The 19991-nt window shown below is 35.2% G+C and overlaps 1 protein-coding gene across 3 annotated transcripts in view; it reads right to left on the bottom strand.

Annotated features, from left to right (window-relative positions):
* GRID2 (glutamate ionotropic receptor delta type subunit 2) overlaps positions 1–19991 on the bottom strand; it is a 1659435-nt gene that overhangs the window by 180758 nt on the left and 1458686 nt on the right. The gene's annotated exons all lie outside the window — the stretch shown is intronic.

Raw genomic sequence — 19991 nt, 5'->3', positions numbered from 1 at the left:
ATATTCTGTCATCAATATTCTACCATATAACATAGGTACAACACTAATGCAAAGTGTTAATAATTGGTAAAACTGCACATGAAAGGGTTGCTATATGGGAACTCTATTTTCAACATGATTTTCTGTAAAACTATAAAATCATCTAATATTTATATATAACATACATATAATATATAATAAATAAAACAAGCTCCAAGACCAGCAGCCCAGTTTATCCTATTCAGCACTTTCATGTCTAGCTACTGTTTGTATTTGATGATGTATTTTCTATTAAATTTGATGCTCATGGTCCTAAATAAATGATCCGAAGCTAAAACATAACTTCTTTTTTTTTAAATTCATTTTTTATTGAGATATATTCACATACCATGCAGTCATACAAAACAAAGTGTACATTCAATTATTTACAGTACCATTATATAGTTGTGCATTTATAACCAAAATTAATTTTTGACATTTTTATTACTACACACACAAAAGTAATAAGAATAAAAACTAAAGTGAAAAAGAACAATTAAAGTAAAAAAGAACCCTGGTGCCTGTTTTTTTTTTCTTCCCCCATTTTTCTACTTATCCATCCATAAACTGGACAAAGGGGAGTGTGGTCCATATGGCTTTCCCAATCACACTGTCACCCCACATAAGCTACATTTTTATACAATCGTCTTTAAGATTCAAGGGTTCTGGGTTGTACTTTGATAGTTTCAGGTATTTACTGCTAGCTATTCCAATTAATTAGAACTTAAAAAGGGTTGTCTATAGTATATGTAAGAGTGGCCACCAGAGTGACCTCTCGGCTCCTTTTGGAATCTCTCTGCCACTGCAGCTTATTTCATTTCCTTTCACATCCCCTTTTTGGTCAAGAAGATTAAAACATAACTTATTAAGAGCTGCTGATAGTTCCAGGTGAGTCCCTATTACTTTTATCTCCTGTCTGAGCGTTTGAGTATCTGGAAAAATTTGCCTCCACCATAAGGGTCATAGAATAAATAAAGGTTTAAAACTGACAGAAAAAAAGACAGAAAAAAGAAAACAATGAAAGGGTTGCAGCAACATGGCACATGCCAAATCAAGAAAAAAAACAACTTAAAAGTCACAGAAAAACCTCCTTGTGAATCCTCGTGGACCCCTCCTCATCCCCTCACTGGCTTGGTGCAGAGCCAGCCTGTATTCCCAATGCAGGTCCCTGGACCAACTTCTGGAGGGGGCAAAGTAACCCTCATGGAAATACTGGGAGCATGTATGTCTGTCTGTACCAGCTTTTTCTGATGACAGCCTGAAGGACCAAACCAGGACACAAGTCAGCTTGCTATCACAGAGCTTGCCTTGTGTATAGAAGGCAGCTCAAAGAGCTCTCCTACAGAGTGCTGAAAGAGTACTGACAAATCACAGTTGCCTGGGGTAAAGTTTTGCTAGCTGTGGTACATAGTTTTGCTAGCTGTGGTACATAGAGTGCATTGCCCAAGACCATGAGAAAATACTGCTTTCTAAGGAAGAGGTGGGCATTCAGATCAGTAAACAAGATATAAGATGCATGTGCAGATAACACTGCAGAGCACCCTGTATTTTTGTCTCAGGTTATTCTCTAAATTTATTTTTAGGACAGTTAAGCTTTGAAGGAAGAAACCTAAACCAAAAATGTAAAAAATAAAAAAAGGTGTATTTTTTTCCTTTTTGTTTATTTATTTCTTTTTTTCCAAGGAAATCTCTGCCATAGCATCAGCTGGATATGAGCATGAGGAACAGACACTTCAGTGTCTAAATTTCAAAAATAACACATTAAAATATCCAAATGTCCAGATTGCAACAAAAGGTTACAAAGCATACAAAGAAACAGGAAATGATGGCTGGTGCAAAGAAGCAGGATAAAGAATTAGAAACTATTGATGAACAGGACAAAACTTAGACAAAGGTTTTTAAAGGCTTTTAAGAAACAATCTGTGATGTACTCAAAGAACCAAGGGAACACATGGAAAAAGAACCAAAGGAATCAGGAAAATAACAGGTGAAGAGAATGCCAATAAATAGATAAACATCATTAAAATAAACCAAACAGAATTGAAGAGGTCAGTAAGAGAAACAAAAATTCTACATCTGATTGGAACTGGCAGAAGACAGAATCAGTGTATTTGAAGACAAGACAAAAGACAATTGAAATTATTCAATGTCAGGAGCAAAAAGAAAAAAAGAGTGAAGAAAAGGGAATAGAGACTGAGAAACCTGTGGGACACCATGAAGTATCTCAATATATGCATTGTGGGAATCCCAGAAGGAAAAGATAAAGAAAAAGGGGGACAGAAAGCATATTTGAAGAAATAATGGTTGAAAATGTCCCCAATTTCATGAAAGATATGAATATAGACTTCCAAAAATATCAATGAACTCCAAATACGATAAACCCAAATAGACATAAGCCAAGACATATGATAATTAAACTGTCAAATGCTGCCAATAAAGAAAGAATTTCAAAAGTTGCAAGAGAGAAGCAACATGTCATGTAGAAGTGCCAATTTCTCACAGGAAAGCATGGAGCCATGAAGACAGTGGAGCAACATATTTAAAGTGCTGAAAACAAAAATATTGCTAATCAAAAATTCTATATCTGGTGAACTGTCTTACAAAAATGAGGGAGAAATTATGACATTCCCAGATAAACAAAAGCTGAGGGAGTTTGTCGCTACAATACTGTCCCTACAAGAAATGCTAACGTGAGTTCTCCAGGTTGAGAGGAAAGAACACTAGACAACAGATCAAAATCACATGAAGAAATAAAGATTTCTGGTAAAGTTAGCAATACAGGTAAATATAAATGGCTGTACTGTTGCATTTTTGGTTTGTAACCCCACTTGTTACTTCTACAGGATCTAAAATGAAAAATACATAAAAAGTAATAATAAATCAAGAGTTTTGGATTTATAATGTATAAATATGAAGTCTGCAAAAAGAACCACTTCAAGTTTGGGGGAAGGAGGGTGTTCAGAACATAGTCTGTGTATATTATCAAAGTTAAGTTGGTATCAATTCAAACAAGATGTTTATAGATGTAGAATGTTAAATTTATGCCCCATGGTAACCGCAAAAACACTGGGAAAATATGCACAGAAAGAAAGGAGAAGGGGTTATAAAAGGCATCACAAAAATGGGTGAAGGACTAGAATAGATATTTCTCCAAGGAAGGGTGCAGATGGCAAATAGGCACTGGAAGGGATGCTCAGTATCACTGGCTGTTGGGGAAATGCAAATCAGAACCACAGTGAAATACAACCTCACTTTCACTAAAATAGCTATTCTTAAAGAAATGGAAAGTAACAAGTGCTGGTGAGGATGCAGAGAAACGGGAACCTTACTACATTGTAGGTGGGAGTATGAAAGGTCCAGCCACTGTTTAAAAGAGTTTGGTGATTCCTTGAAAACTTAAACATAGAAGTACCCTATGACATGGAAACCCTACTTGGTATATTCCCCAAAGAATTGTAAGTAGGAACTTAGATTCTTGTACACCAATGTTTACATTAGCATTGTTCCCAATGCTCAAAGTCTGGAGGCAACTGGAGTTGCATCAGCAGATGAATGGCTAAAAGTAATGTAGTATATAGATGCAGCAGAATATTATTCAGCCCTAAAAAAGAATGAAGTTCTGATAAATGTGACTACATGGATGAAACATGAAGACATCATGTTGAGACTAATAAGTCAGATACAAAGGGACAGATATTGTATGATTCTGCTTAAATGAAATAGCTAGAATATGCAAATCCATAGAGAAAGAAAGTAGAGTACAGGTAACTAGGGGTAGGTAAGGGGAGATGGAGAGTTAATGTATAATAAGGATAAGGTTCCTGTTTAGGTTGATGGGAATGCTCCCATAATGGGTGGTAGTGAGGGCAGCACAACATTGTGAGTATGAGTAATTCTACTGAATTGTTTGCCTGGGAGTAGTTGAGGTTGGAAAGTTCATGTTGTATATGTTATTTTTCCAATTAAAAAAAGTGAAAGATATTAAAGAGACAATAACAACTAAATACAATAGCTATTCCTGGATTGGATCTAATAATGAAAGAGAAAATGCCCAAAAGGACATTATTGGGACTTACGAAAAAATTGAATAAAACACTGTAAGCTTTACATCAATGTTAAATTTCTTGGTCTTTATAACTGCACTTAAATGGTTGCATAGGTGAATAGCCTTGTTCTTAGGAAATGTACAAGGAAGGATTAAGTGTTCAAGGAGAATGGTGTGTACAAACTACTCTCAGATGCTTAGAAAATAGAAAGATAGATGGATAGATGGAAAATGATATGGCAATTGTGGCAACATGTTAAAAGCTGTTATATCTGGGTATCTGAGTGTGGAGTATGCTGGAATTCTCTGATTGAGGTTGGTATTACTTCTGCAACTATCTTGTAAGTTTGAGATGATTTCAAAATAAAAATTTTTAAAATGCAGCCACAAAAAAGAGAATACTATGAACAATGGTACATCAACAAATTAATCTAGACAAAATGGAAAGACTCATAGAAATACACAAAATACCTAAATTGACTCAGGAAGAAATAGAAAACCTCAATAAACCTATAAGAATTGCAGAGATTGAATCAACAATCAAAAACTTTCCAGCAAAGAAAAGTCCAGGACCAGAAGTCTTTGTTGGTGAATTCTACTAAATATTTTAAGAAAACTATTCCCAATAATTTTCTAAATTTCCAAAGAAATCAAGAGGAGGAAACATTTCCTAATTAATTTTATGAGTCTAGCATTATCTAAATACAAAACCTGATAAAGGAATCACAACAAAAGAAAATTACAGGCCAATTTCCTTTATGAATATAGATGCAAGAATCCTCAATAAAATACTAGCAAACCAAGTCCAACAAGATATTAAATATTTGTTCACAAAGACCAACTGGGATTTATCCTGGGATCGTAAGGGTTGTTGGACATATAAAAATAAATCAATGTAATACACCACATACATAGAACAAAGGGAAAAAAACACATCATGATTTTAATAGATGAGGACAAGGTATTTTTCAAAACCCAGCACCTTTTCTTGATAAAAACAAAACAGCAGGAATAAAAGAGAACTTTCTCAGCATAAAGGCCATTTATGAAATATTCATAGCTGACATCATACTCAATGAGGAAAGACCATTAAGCCTTTCTCTTCAGATCAGTAACAACATAGGGATGCCTGATTTCACAGTGCTATCTAATATTGACTAGATGTTTGAGACAGAGCAATTAGGCAAGAAAAAGAAACAAAAGGCATTCAAATTGGAAAGGAAGAATTAAAATGATCAGTATTCACCAATCACATGATCTTTTATATAGGAAAACCAAAGGAATCCACAGGAAAATTGTGGAAAGTTTATTAGAGCTAAAAGAATTTCAGCAAAGTGGCAGGGTACAAGGTCAACATATAAAAAACAATTGTGTTTGTAGACATTACCAATGAAAATCCAAATAAGAAATTTAGAAAACAATTCCATTTACAATAGAATCTTAAAGAATACAATATCTAGGAATAAATTTAACCCAACATATAAAAGAATTGTACACTTTAAAACTACAAAATACTGCTGGAAGAAATTAAAGACCTAGATAAATGGCAAGACATCCATGCTTATGGAGTGAAAAAGCTTGATATTGTTAAGATATCATTATTACCTGAAGTGATATACAAATTCAATGAAATCCTTATCAAAATTCCAGGAGTTTTTGTTTTCAAAAATGTAACATTTAATCCCCAAATTCATATGGAATTATAAGGGGTGGTGAATACCCCAAGTAATTTTGAAAAAGAAGTACAAATTTGGATGACTCACATGTCCCAATTTCAAATTGTACTATGTAGTGACAATAATCAAAACAGTGGGGTACTAGCATAAAGATAGATATATAAATCAATGTGACAGAATTGAAAGTCCATAAATATGGTCAACTGATTTTTGACAAGGGTGCCAAGTACATGCAATGGGGAAAGAAGAGCCTCTTAAACAAATGGTGCTGGGAAAACTGGATATCTACATGCAGAAGAATGAAGTTAGACCCTACATCACACCATATACAAAGGTGAACTCAAAGTAGGCCAAGGACCTAAACATAAAAGCAAAAATGATAAAACTCTTAGACAACAACATATCTTCACAACCTGAGCTTCTGTAATGAATTCTTAGATATGACAACAAAAGCAAGAGTGATAAAAGAAAAAATAGATAAAATGCCTTCATCAAAATAAATAGCTTTTGTGCATCAATGGACATTATTAAGAAAGTGAAAAAACCTACAGGATGGGAGAAAGTTGCCAATCGTGTGAGATAAGGGCTTAATATTCAAAATATATAAAGAACTTGTACAATGAAACAACAAAAAGACAACTCAATTAAGAAATGGGCAAAGGATCTCAACAGACATTTTCAAAAAAGTTATTTAAATGGCAAATAAACATATGAAAAGATGCTCAGCATCATTAGCCATTAGGGAAATGCAAATCAAAAACCGTAACAAGATACCACTTCATAACCCATAAGGATGGCCATTATTTTTAAAAGTGCAACAAAACAGAAAATACCAAATGTTGAGAGTATGTGGAGAAACTGGAAGTTTACTGCATTGTTGGTGGGAATTTAAAATTGTGCACCTACTGTGGGAAGCAATATGGCAGTTCCTTAAAAAGTTACATGAAGAACTACCATATAACTTGGAAATTCCACTTCTAGATATATCCCCAAAGAAAGTGTAAACAGAGTCTCAAACAGATACTTGTACCCCAATATTTATAACAGCATTAGTCACAATAGACAAAAATGGAGACAACCCAAGTGTCTGCCAAGAAATGAATTATAAATAAAATGTGGCACATATATTCAATGGAATATTATTCAGCCATAAGAAAGAATTCAGTTCTGAGATGCTGCAACATGAAGAACCTTGAAAACATTATGTTGCATGAAACAAGTGAGGCACATAAGTAGAAATATTGTAGAAGTCACATAAGAAATTTCTAGCAATAGCAAATTTGCAGAGATTTCAAGTAGATTAGAGGTTGCCAGCAGGTAGGGGAAAGGTAAGAAGGGAGTGTATATGTTTGGTGGATATGGAGTGACTGAAATTTAAATTAATATTTCAAAAGAGGAAACTTAAACTGCTTAAAAATTTTGAAACGTGATTTTAATATTTCAGTATTAGTACACAAGCAGAATTAAAATGGCAATCCTTTATTTTTAAGCTTTAAATTACATACAGATAAAAACTAATTTCTTCAAAAGGAATTAAATCATATTTCTGGAAATGGAAATAGTAAGCATGTTTTGACCTAGATCTTCTGGTCTTTTTTTTTTGCCTTCATAATCTCTTCTAATTGTGATAATTTCTTATCATTAGAATGTTTTTTTTTGTTTTTGTTTTTGTTTTTTTTTTAAATAACACTGGGTTTCCAAACTGTGGATCTGTTGGATGATGGAGATTGTCTATGTTTACCACAATTGCATGAATTTGACTAGAAAATAATGTAGAGGAATGTATGAGTTTAGGTAAATTCATAAATTTTACAAATGGCCCAAAGAATGTATAACACCATTTAGTCTTTTCTGTTTTTCTGATGTTATATTATTAAACATATTTCAGATTTCAGTATTTTATTCCTTCTATTTTGGAAAAGGACCCAGTATGCTATTTTTTTATAGCTTATTTAATTTTCTTGTCCCATGCTGTATGCAAGTCTTGAAATTTGTGGAATTCTGAAGGGGATCCATTCCCATAGAAACTGAAATTCTCCATCAAACCCATTTCTATTGGTATAGTGCGCAGTTACAAACTATGGTTAAGGTCAAAATGTGGAATAAAGAGTAGACAAATGGAACACAATTCTTCTGTTGGGCTATAAGTTCAATGTCTTCTCAAGAATGATACAGGAGATATGGGTCTGGCATTCTGGTTAGTTTCTTATAGATTTAATTAAGTTTATTTTTGGAAGACCATGTGTTTTTTTTGTGTGTGTGTTCCTTGTTGTTCAGTAGTGGATTCCATGATAAAATTACTCTCAATGACAGCATCTATTATCAGAGCCTACTTAAATCTCTGACTACTGGAAAGGAAGTACTGACATAATACTCACTTATTCCTGACATTCAGGCAGTGGAATTTCCAATCAGTTCCTTCTCTTCTTCACAAAAATTTTTATTATATTTTTCTTCATGGGTTTTTGAATTCCATATGCCTATTTTGTAATCTCATACTTTCCTGGTCTTTTGAAGCATCTGTTGATATCCATTTATTCTATTTTTATTCCCTTGTATCTATTGTTTCATCAGGCATTTTCAATATTCTGTTACTACATAAGCTTTTCCCCCTTACTCAGACACTGTAGTCTGTAATAATAGCAATCACAGCAGTTCATTCTGACAAATGTGTGTCAGAAAAAGCCTGCTGTGACTTTGAAATATTGAAAGTGACTGATAACATAATGTGTGAAGCAGAATAAATGCATGCAAATGGAAGTTTTAGCTGAGCAGTCAAACTATGAACTAAACACAGTGTCAGGACTCGGCCCTGAAAGCTCTCAGTACTGGTGGTTACAATGGCAAATTACTAAATGCATTTTGCAAAGAGTTTTATGGACAAAGTAGGGGCAAGAGCTTGGCTCTGCCATATAATTTCTGTTTGTGCTATGGCAGGAAGCACAACAAAGTGATGTTCCCTTAAAAACCTTCCGGTATGGAAATTCACACTGTGTGTATTAGTCTTCAGAGAAACAGAACAAATAAAGAGATTTATTATAAGAATTGCCTCTTGTGACTGTGGGGGCTGGCCAGTCTGAATTCCCTAGGGCAGGCTACAAGCTGGAAACTCTGATAAAAGTGATGCTGAAGATGAGGCAGAAATTCTTCTTTCTGATCTTTGAAATCCTCAGTTCTGGCTTTTAAGACCTCCAATTTACTGGATAAGTAAACTGTGTTGCTGAGGGCAATCACCTTTGTTGATTTCAGATGAAACTAGCTGTAGATACAATTATCTGATTATAGATGCCAATCCATCTATGAAATATCTGCACAGTAACAATCAGGCCAAGGCTTGATTGATCAAACAACCATTCCCTTAGGCAAGGTGACACATGAACTTAACCATCACACAATGTTTAAAAAGAAGATAAAGGCAGTAAAGGACAGTTGGGAAATAAAAGAGAAACACATGATTACTAAATGTAGAAGATGAGAATGTTGGCTAATGGACAGCAGAAAAACAACCAGGCTACAATAAAACCACTAAGTAAGAAACTCCCAGAAAATAAAAAAAAATTCTGATATGCAATTTGCTAAAATCTTTCCTTAGTTCTGTCCTTAGTTCTGAAAAACTTACTGACATTTAAAATAGCAAATAAAGTTTTTGCACGTGTGAGATTCATTGACTTTACATGTCTTTTGCTAACACCTGCTTGCCCACATGCAGAGCTCCTGATAAAATCAGACATGCTGACTTCATATAGATTCCAGTAGGGATTCAACTCTCATCCTAGAAAGAAACTGCATCCTTTTATATACCCTAAAATTAGGTAGTTTTGGGAAAGAGATTATCTGATCAGTCATGCTGGTGAAAATAAATTTATCTCTTCCTTTTCTTCTCCCTTTTTCTCTCCTTCTCCCACTTTCTCTTAGCTATGTTTAGAAGACAGTTTATTCTTCCACAGAGATGTCAAGGCTGGGGATATAAGTTAAGAGGGTTTGTGAGTATTCTATTGGCAATTTCACATGCACAAAATAGAGTGCTTCTGGGCAGTGTTATAAATATAGTTATTATAAATATGTTTCAATCCATGTTCTTTGTAAGTGTGAATGAACTTAAGTGTCCTTCAGCCTCATAGTTCAAGAGTACAGTCCTGAGATACAGACTGATGTTGGCAGGTACCTTAGGGGATGTTGACAAGTATATTAACTAATAAAAATGGAATTTGCCTCCTCTCTCATAAACGGGTCTATCTTGGAAAGATTAAACAGTGTTAGGGAATCTCTTCATAAATTGTTCTAATAACTTTGTTCCCATCTTTTGTCCTATAGCATTTTTCATTGTTCCATGTGATTCCTTTATATCTCAATGTTACCTTTTTTCTTTTTCATTTTTTCACCGTGTTTGAGGTCACTGTCATCTCTCGTCTGGATTATTGCAATAAATTCCTGATTGGTCTCCTAGCTGCTAAAGTCTTGCTCTCAGGTAATCAGTAATCAATAGTACAGGAAGAACAAATTTTATAAAATGTGAGCCTTTTATATGTAATCTCACTTTAAAAATTTCAGTTGTTTCCTGTCATCATCAGGATCAAATCTGAATGCTTTGGTCAGGCATTTCAGGTTCTTCATGAATGAAGCTGGAGATGTCCCCCTGTACCTCCCTGGGTTTGTCCCTAACTCATTTGCTGCCTATTCCTGATTCATACTCTCCCACATGGTACCTCTTACAAAAGTTCCTTCTCTTTAGGCTGAGCTTTTTTCCATCAACCAACTTCAATTGTTCTTCAAATTGTCTGCCTGCTATCTATTGCATTAGGAAGACTTCTTAACACTTTCCACCTGGGTTCCATACCGCTTCCCTGTGTTCCAAGAACACATATTACACTGCACAGAAAATAGCTCACTCACTTCCTTAACTTTCCTTCTGTAGAGCAAGTAAGTAGTTTGGAGGCTGGCACTGTGTGTACGTCACAGCTGTAAATCCACTACCTAGCATTAGGTCTAGCACTTAGTAGATGGTTAATAAATGCTTGTTGAATGGGAATGAAGCACTGCTAGGCTGCATTTGTTTCTTTGTTTTTTCTTCTTCCAAACCAATTTACACTAGCTTAAAAGGTTTTAAACATAATATGTATGGCTGATTCCACTGGTTTCAGTATAGATTTTCCTTTTATCTTGACTTGTAAATTTAGTACAGAGTTATTTTTAGACTTATTTTTCATATTAGCTGTGTAGTGTGACTGCCTCAAAATAGGCATACAACTACGAATACTGAGGCAATGCAAGTTTTCACATTTCATGCAGCACATAAAAACTGCGTAGATTTCCAAAGAGTAAAAATGCAGAAGGAAGGAAACTTAAGTATTCAAGATGATCTTTACCAGGTGTTTCATTGTGGTACCAATCTGTTTTATTCAATATAAGCTCCACAAATTGACCACATACTTTAGAACTCTTCCTGTGTGATTCGGCAGTTCTGAAATTTAAATCCTGGATTATCTATAAAGAACAACTGCCTGTGATGCCTGCAAAACTGGTGGTGTATGCAAGGTCATCTTCAGTGGAAAAGAAAAGGAACATTTTCTCACCTGTGGGAACATACTAATTAGTTGTCCACTGTCAGGGTTAAGATGGATTTGTCAATGTTGGCAAAGGATGTGGGAAAATCTGAAGGTGGTATGCAAAGGCCCATTAATTACATCTTTCCTAAAGGGATTTCTCTACTGTCTTTTGTAAGATTATGCAGAATCTGTATCCTAGAGGTAGCCAGTTTTCAGAGAAATGATTTTACAGATGGTGGTCACAATGGCTATTTGAGGCCTCAGATGGTCACCTTCACTTATGAATAAAACAGTCTGATCATTTTGTATTCCATAAGCTCACTCTACAAGCCTCTGCTTCAGAATGGAAAAATTTTTTGCAGTATGTGTATAAAAGGTTTTAGGAGACATCTCATTTTAAAGCTTTCAGTTTGTTACTTCTTTATTTTAATCAATGATAACACAGAAAAGCTTTGTTTTAAGATTTTTTGAAAGCTTCTCTTTGAATAGGCTACTTTTCTCATTTATTTTTTACATTTTTCTACATGCACTGAAGGTCAAAAAAGTTCTTAAATTTAAAGGAGGACATAGAATTCTGCATAAACCATCCCAAAGGCCTTTTTTTTTTTTTTTAAATGTAAGAAACCTGAAAGGCAGAGTCAGCAGCATCACTTAAAAGCTCCTGGATATCATACACTCAACCCAGCATTGGGCTGCTTTAAAAAGCAAGACTGAGCCCTCTACAGCCAGGTGCTTACACACTTATACTATGTTATTTGCCCCTTCTCCCCACCACCACCCCGTTTCTTCACACTAATTTTGAGTAATGAATATGTAATTCCAAGACTGTTAGATTTCAAGACAAAAATATTTGGGGGAAGTTGCGCCATGTTTTTTGTTTTTGTTGTTGTTGTTGTTAAAGTACACAATATGAGAAGTATATAAACTCAGAACAAAAGACAAATCTCAGAACAAAATCTCATTGAAAAAAAGGGTTACCTAAATTGATCTGTTCGGCTAACATCTGACTACTTTGTCTTTTTTTTTTTCCTGTTCACAATGGACTGAGGAACATCCTGTCAGTGTTATGTGTGTGTATAATGGCATTGGAAACTGGCAATAGGAGTAGGGCACCTAAAGAAGCCATTGCCTTGTGTTGCAGTTTGTTAAGAAGGAGTGATACAAAATGATTGGGAGAGGCGGGGGGGGGGGGGGTTAGACAAGGAGAAGCTTTTAGGATCCTTTTGATTTCTTCTATTTTTCTTTTTGGGTTTATAGTACATGATTTGCAATTTGTCTATTTAGGACTTTTACCTCTTGAAGTTTGGAGATGGATTAGGATTTTAGGGTTATAAATTTATGAGGTAGAAGGAAACACACCAGGCTGTTATTAGGAAAGTCTGGAATTTTCTGCACTCCAAACTCTGCCAGGGTGTAACCACGTGACTCTGGCCCATTCATCTCTCCTCTCTGGGACTCTGTTACCTCACAGTGACCTGGATAAAGACGGCTTTGAAACATGACACATCAACATCTTTAGTTTAAAGAGTTTAAGACTCTGTGATTTTACGTTAACAAGGCACTCAGACATTTTGGTGTGAAGCAGGTGAACCACCAGGAATGTAGCCTAAAGAATATAAACAGGGACATGTTGTTTTCATTCTTCAAGCAAAAACACTTGTTACTAGCAATTTTTTTCTTTTTTCTCCAGGGAAACAAGGCAAGATTTAGTGACTGTGATAGGCAAAGTTTGTTTTTACATTCAAGGAGTTGTTATGACAATAAAAGAAAAGAAATCTGAAATTCGACAGGAACAAAGGTGCCTTTGTACATACAGAGTAGGCTGAGAGGAAAGTCTGGTGGATCACCACCCAGTTAATATCATTTTGTTCTGTCACTATGGGCAAAGCACTCTTCAAGACACTAGACCAAATTATAGAGAAACCAACTGATTAACAACATGGATTCTATAGAGATGAAGAGAACAACAATAATAAAAGATATGAAAAATAGTATGACATGGTCAAAATAGCAGTTATGAAAAGTGATTTTGGTTGCTGAAGATTACCTCATAGTTGACATGGAAGAAATTCAACAAGTGAAACTGGGGAGGATGTGGGCAAAGAGTATAATTTTGCTTAGCCCAATGTATAATTAGGATTACAGGTTCAAAATTAAAGTTTTTTTTTTTTTTTTTTTTTTTTTGCTCCTTATTCTCTCTGCGACTTAATTTCTTAATCTATGAAATAGGGCCAATAATCCTTTCCCCAAATGACATTTTATAAGGATTAAATAATATAGAATGGGAGCTGTCTGTACACGATTGAAAATAAAGTCAAAATTTTGAAAAAAGGGAAAGAGTAAAGAAGCAGGAAAAGAGATGCAAGCGAGAGAATGAGATTATAAAATAGTAAAGAAGTTAAAGGTTGTGTGTCAGAGCAGTGGTCCTCAAAGTGTGGACCCCAGAACAGCATCATCAACATCATCTGGGAACTTCTTTGAAATGAAAACTCTGGGTCCCACCTCAGACCTACTGAATCAGAAACTCTAGGGGTGGGACATAGCAATCCACGCTTTGACTGGCCCCTTCATGTGATTCTGATGTTGCTAAAGTTTGAGAACTGATGGGTTAGAGTAAGTAAACCACAAGCAGAACTGAGAGGCAGTCCTGAGCAGCAGTTCATTTTCAATTAGGAAATAGCTTGCTTTCAGAAATTGCTCTGCATGGTCCTGAGGATACAGATATTTCAAATTTTACTGTTAACTATTTGTTATACACTTTCCTAGACACTTCTTAACTAGTGACTCTTCCTCTTTTTGCCTCCAATATTAGTCTTTGGGCCTTGGCTCTCTTTTCTCTGCACATATTTTTTACTGGATCTTTTTCCCTTGTAAATTTGTACTGATAATTTTTAAATCTACACTGAACCTCCAGTCTGGTATTTTCAACAGTTTTCATCTAGATCTCCTAATGTCGCTGCAAATTCAAATGTGCAAAGCCAGCATTGCACTCTTCCTTTCCATACAGCCCTCTTTTCTGTGCAGTTCTGTGCAAATTTCCAGTTGAGTAAATGGTATCCTTGTTCTTTCACACTTTAACCAGACCATATTAGTTAAGGATGTGACCTCTGGAGCCATAGTACTCTGAGTTCAAATCTCAGTTCAGCCATTTACTAAATATAACTTGAGCAGTTCACTTAAAATTGCTATGTGTCAGTTTCCTTGACTGTAAAATGGGATGATATAACACGTATCTCCTGGGTTGTTGTGAGGATTAAACGAGTTAATCTATGTAAAACTTTGAGAACAGTGTTTGACACATGATAAATGTGAAGACAATGTTGGCTATTATTGTGGGTCTTGTGTTGATTCTTTGTTCTTTTTATCTCTAACATCTGTTAATTCTTTCAGATTTGTTGAGGGATATGGTAGATGACTCTTCAACATCTTTTCTATCCCACAGGATACTCAGTCATCAGTATATATTCTTGTGGTGACTTGCACAGTTCAGGGGTGAGCTCACAACCTAAGATGACCTAGTTAAGCTGAAGGGACAGATTTATATACATGATTGATGAGATATTTTTCAGTCTCTTCTCTCGAATGTGAACAAGAAAACAAGTGCCAACGTTGCTGCTATTAAGTCTTCCTTCCATCATAGGGAAAACCGGCTGAGGATAATCCTGATACACTCAGCAAAAATGGCCAAGTAGAGAGATGGAAAGAACCTTAGTTCTTGAGAATGTTGTTGGTCCTCGGAATCAACATTCCTGGGGCCCATTTGACCTCTAGATGTGTTACTATGTAACAGAAATTTCTTTCCTTAAGAAAGTTTGATCTGGTATTCTTTCCTTGCAGTCAACACATAGAAATGCATCATTTGCCATTCTTATTACTAAATTTTGGATCTTTATAAAAGGTGCCTATTATTTTTTCTTTACAATCTCCTCCCACCATGAAATCATTTAAGAATCTCTTTCAAATTGCTACTAAAGTAATCTTTAAATTCATCAAGTCCAAACTCCTCCAATTAGTACAAAGGTTTTTTCATAACATAGTACCTTCTACCTATCATATTGTATTTAGTGTATTGTCTTCTCTCCTAAATTCTAGATTTACACTTATAACTTCCTGTTATCCATTGGGTGTCTAAATTAAAATCTTAGATTTACCAAGCCCAAAGCCTAAATCTTTATTCCTCTTGGCTCTTAACCTACTTCTGGCTCATTTTATTCATTTCGGCTAATGGTACCATCATCAATTTATTTGTTCAAAACAATATTTTCTCAGTTCTTGTCTTTACCTCACTCATCACATCCAAATCGTTTGCAAGTACTGTCAGTTTTATAGCAATGACGGACTGAAACCTATCACTTTTCACTATTCAATTATACTACCCTAGCCCAAATCACCATCATCTTTTCCTGAGCTACTGCATTAGCTTCTTAATTTATCTTCCTGCATTCACTCTTACTCACTGCTTCTGCTGCCCTCCCTCCTTCCCACCATATTTCCTTCTCCTACTCTGACAGCCAGAGGAAATAAATACTCTTTTCAAAACCTCCAATTGCTTTGTTACTAGAATAAAAGCTGAACTCTTAAACTTGTTTTTCAAGGTTCTACATTCCATAACCCAGCCCCAACTAACTCTTTAATCACATTTCATACCACTCTTTTTGTTTACTCTCTTTCATCCACACTGCCCCCCTTGCCATTGCTTAAACACTCCAAACACTGCCAAAATTTTACATCTGTTGTTGCCAGTGCATAGTAATCAAGTCACCTCTTCAGAAAGATCTTCTCTGGCCAAACTATCTGAACTGTTCTCCAAAGCTTATACCTATTCCCTTTTTTTCTGTTCCAGTTATATTCACTTCATGGCACTTTTTTTCCAATATGAAATCATCCATTTTATTTTCTTATTTATTAAGTGTTTCTTCTTCCTCCTCTCTAGTATAATCCATTAGAGCAAGAACCTTCCCAATCTTGGTCAGTGTTTTAACTCTAGTTAAGCAGAATGGCATTTGGCCCTAAGTAGTTGCTCAACAAATATTTGTTGATTGAATGAGTAAGCACGGCTATATTTATTACTATTCTTTAATAAGTTGCTTGCCTTAGTAAAATAAAGATATATTTATTTCCATTTTACCCTAAAACTTTACTTAAAATTCATTAAACACTTATTTATATATATAATCTATTTATTATGCAAGGTAAAAAAAGGAAGTGTAAGATAGTTGTTTTTTTTTTTTAAGCAGGCTAAGAGAATATATTTGAGAAATCAAGGTATCAACACAAGAAATGGTTAATTAACAAAACCTTGAAATGTGTGGTAACAGAAGATAAAAGACAGAAACACAATGAAGGTTTTGATTGGAGTTAAATTTGTTAGGGAAGCTTTATTTACGCTGCAGATAGATCATGTTCTGGGGCCCCAGAATGTATAAGGTTTGAATAGGTTTGGAGAGAAAGGGATGATCATGTTCCCAGAAGCAAGGAGACATGATGTGTTAAGAGATTCAATTAGGGTTAGTGATTATGGAATAGAAAGGAAAGGAAAGCAAAAAAGGGAACATTTGAAAGCAAGTTTTTGCCTCAACCTCTTTCTATCTCTATACCCTTTTCATTGGCTTTCATGATCTCAATGAAGATTTTGCTTAAGACTATAAATAATTGCTTTAACCTTGCTCTCAAATTCCTACCTTCATTGCTATTTGTTGTTGTATTCCCTACATTTCTTTACATAGATGCATTATCCATCCATGCCTTAAGCTCAACATACTGAAACTAAAATGATCACTTTTACTCTCAAATAATTGCCCTCCCCTGGCTTCTTTTTTGTTAATGATCTCCCCACTTCTCAACCAGCAAGGCTGAAGAATTCAAAGTCATGTTTGATTCCCCTTTTCCCTTATCTTTGTGTCCAGCTGATTGTCAAAGCATCTTTACAGTATCTCTCCCTTCCCTTCCATTTCTACTCTTTCACTCTAGCTTAGGCCTTTAGCTTTTCCTAGGTGATTCATTTATTCATTCATTCATTCAGCTAATGTTGATCAAACACCTACTATATGGTAGGGCTTCTACTAGGTGCTTGGGACACGCCTCTGAATAAAGCAGACCAAAAGTCCCAGCCTGCTGGAGTTTACATTGTAGCCTCCTAATTTACCCTTCCTTCTCGTCAAATCCTTTCTTATTTCATTGAACACAATCTTTCTAGAAAGATCAGAAGCATACTTCTGACTATGACTACTCTCTACTTAAATTTTTCAGTGAATTTAAGTTCTGTGTCCTAAATACAGGACTGATATTCAGGACCTCTGGTTCTAGTCTCTTCTATCTCCAGCCTTAATGAAGTGTTCAGCACCACTTTACTGAATGCATTCTGGTTGGAAGGTAATTTGTTTGTCAAATTCCTGAGGTTGCTGAACAAAACAAAGAGAAGAAGAAATACACAATAGTAAAATTCACATTGATTAGCTCAAAGAATATAGGCGATTGCCTAGAAGGGCCATGCTGGCTTTTATAAGGACCTTGGTCAATTAATGGAAAAGAAACAGAAATTTGAGACAATCCTTTAGAATAGAAATACTACTAAAGAAAACATTATTTTAGGAAAAAAAAAAAGCTTTCTGAGAACAGAAGGTAGGTGCACCACATTTTGTGTGTGTGTGTGGACAGCTTCCAGGCCACCAGCTCTACCTCATGCCTCTGCCTTGTAGAATAATAATAAGAATATCATTAAGCATCAATTTTTGTCTACATTTTCTAAGGTCAGTAATATATAAAATAAAAAACATTGAATTTCAAGCAATTTCATTTGTGCTAGCATTATTTCAAACATAACATCTTCACAAAATTACAGTTTCAGAATGTATTATTAAGAAAAATAGTGAGTGAACTCTTTTGAGGTATCTACTTTTAGGTACATATTTTTGAAGTTGGTGCTAGAGCACAGAAGTATGCTCATTACGGCAAAAATTTTTGGTGCCTCTGTTAGACTTATCATTCTGGGCTACACATACTCAAGGGTCTCATTCCACATGGAAATTTTTGTATTTTTAACTTAGTTATAATTCATGTCCCCAAATATGCATTCTGTTTCATATTAGTAAATATTTAACATGCGAGTGGACAGTCCAATTGTGGATGATAGTTTATTTGAACTGCTCAAGGTACTAGGAAATGTGATAGAGATATGAGGCAAGTATGCATTCCATCATTTAAAAAGTGACAGTGAATGAAAGCGTCCATAATGGAAGACTTACAAGTTTTGGCTACATAAAAACTCAAGCTGCTTGTAGCAAAAGATGGGAAGGAGGGAGAATAATTGCAGTATCCTTCCACAGCTTTCGATTTTCAGTACTTTTATTGTTTACTTCTGATCAGCTGATGCTAAACGGCTTTCATTTCAGATGAATCTGTCCCCTCATTGCAATGGAGGACTCTTGGGCTCAGCATGCTCTTTAAGTTTCTGGAAGTCACCCACATTTAATTTAAACTAAAATGCCCCTCAGCATTTTGATGTGAGAGAAATGAGCTATCTGAGCAGAATAAAGACAATTCAGATGCTTGCTATCCATTTCTAACACCGACATGAGTGCTTAGACTTGTGTAAGAACCAGGATAATTTAGTAGTTGACAGCATGGGTTCAAACCTCGGTTCTGCCACTTATTAGCTTTATGACCTTGGGCAAATTGCAAATACTTTCTGTAGTTCAGTTTCCTCATCTTTAAAATGAGGCTAACAATAGTGTTTACTCATAAGGCTATTGTGAGGATAAGACGAGTTAACATAGGGTACTTAATTGTACCTGGTACATAGTAAGTCTGCAATGACTGTTAACCATTATTTTACGCTACGGTATTTCTGTCTATAAATTGGAATAACACATGCCATAAGGCTCCATCCATCTGCTTGCTACTTTTGCTATATTTCTATTAAGTAATGACAATTTTTAAACAGATGTTTATGTTTATGACCCTGCTGAATATATTTACTAATTAATATTCCTGCTCCTTTGTGTAAGATATTGATAGCAAATGTGCTTGGGTAAACATTTATTTTAATAGTAAATTTTAGGGATAAAAAGCTGTTTTTTTTTTTTAAACAAAGGGAACTGGCAAAACAGTGGAGGTGATGGAACACTGCTCTGAGAGCTTGGCCCAAGGTCAAGTTCTGACCAATGGTTAGGTTCTTGCAGGTCATTCAGCTTCCCTACTTAGTTTCACATTCGTAAAACTAGTGAGTTCATCTACATCAAAGCCAAAATCTCATTCAAGTCTCATATTTATTTCACGGTTGTTTCCTCTTTCAACATAATTACCATGGGAGACCATCCATTTATTTCCATGGTGTCACTAGGCCTACAGTATTTTAACTGTCTATGAGGAAGTAACATTAAATTTTCCCTTTAAGAGCAGATTCTTGTTTAGAACAGTGAAAAATTGTCTTGGGGGCTAAGTCCGGTGAATAAATTGGCTGTTTTGAATAAAAAATGTGATGTAACTATAATATAATATTATCTAGAGAAGCTTATAATTGACTGGTGTGTGTGTGTGTGTGTGTGTTTTTGTGTGTGTGCACAGGCGCACATGTACTTTCAAGTGCCATACACATTTGTAGTTGTAAGGTCTGAAATGCTTTGTTAAAAACTCAGCCTTTAGTCACACTTAAGTCACTGTAATAACTATGATTTTCAAAAAACTGCTTTTTGAAGGAAACAATAC

Source organism: Choloepus didactylus, chromosome 3 (assembly GCF_015220235.1).
Source record: "Choloepus didactylus isolate mChoDid1 chromosome 3, mChoDid1.pri, whole genome shotgun sequence".
NCBI classification, from domain to species: domain Eukaryota; kingdom Metazoa; phylum Chordata; class Mammalia; order Pilosa; family Megalonychidae; genus Choloepus; species Choloepus didactylus.
This window is presented reverse-complemented; position numbering and strand designations above follow the sequence as displayed.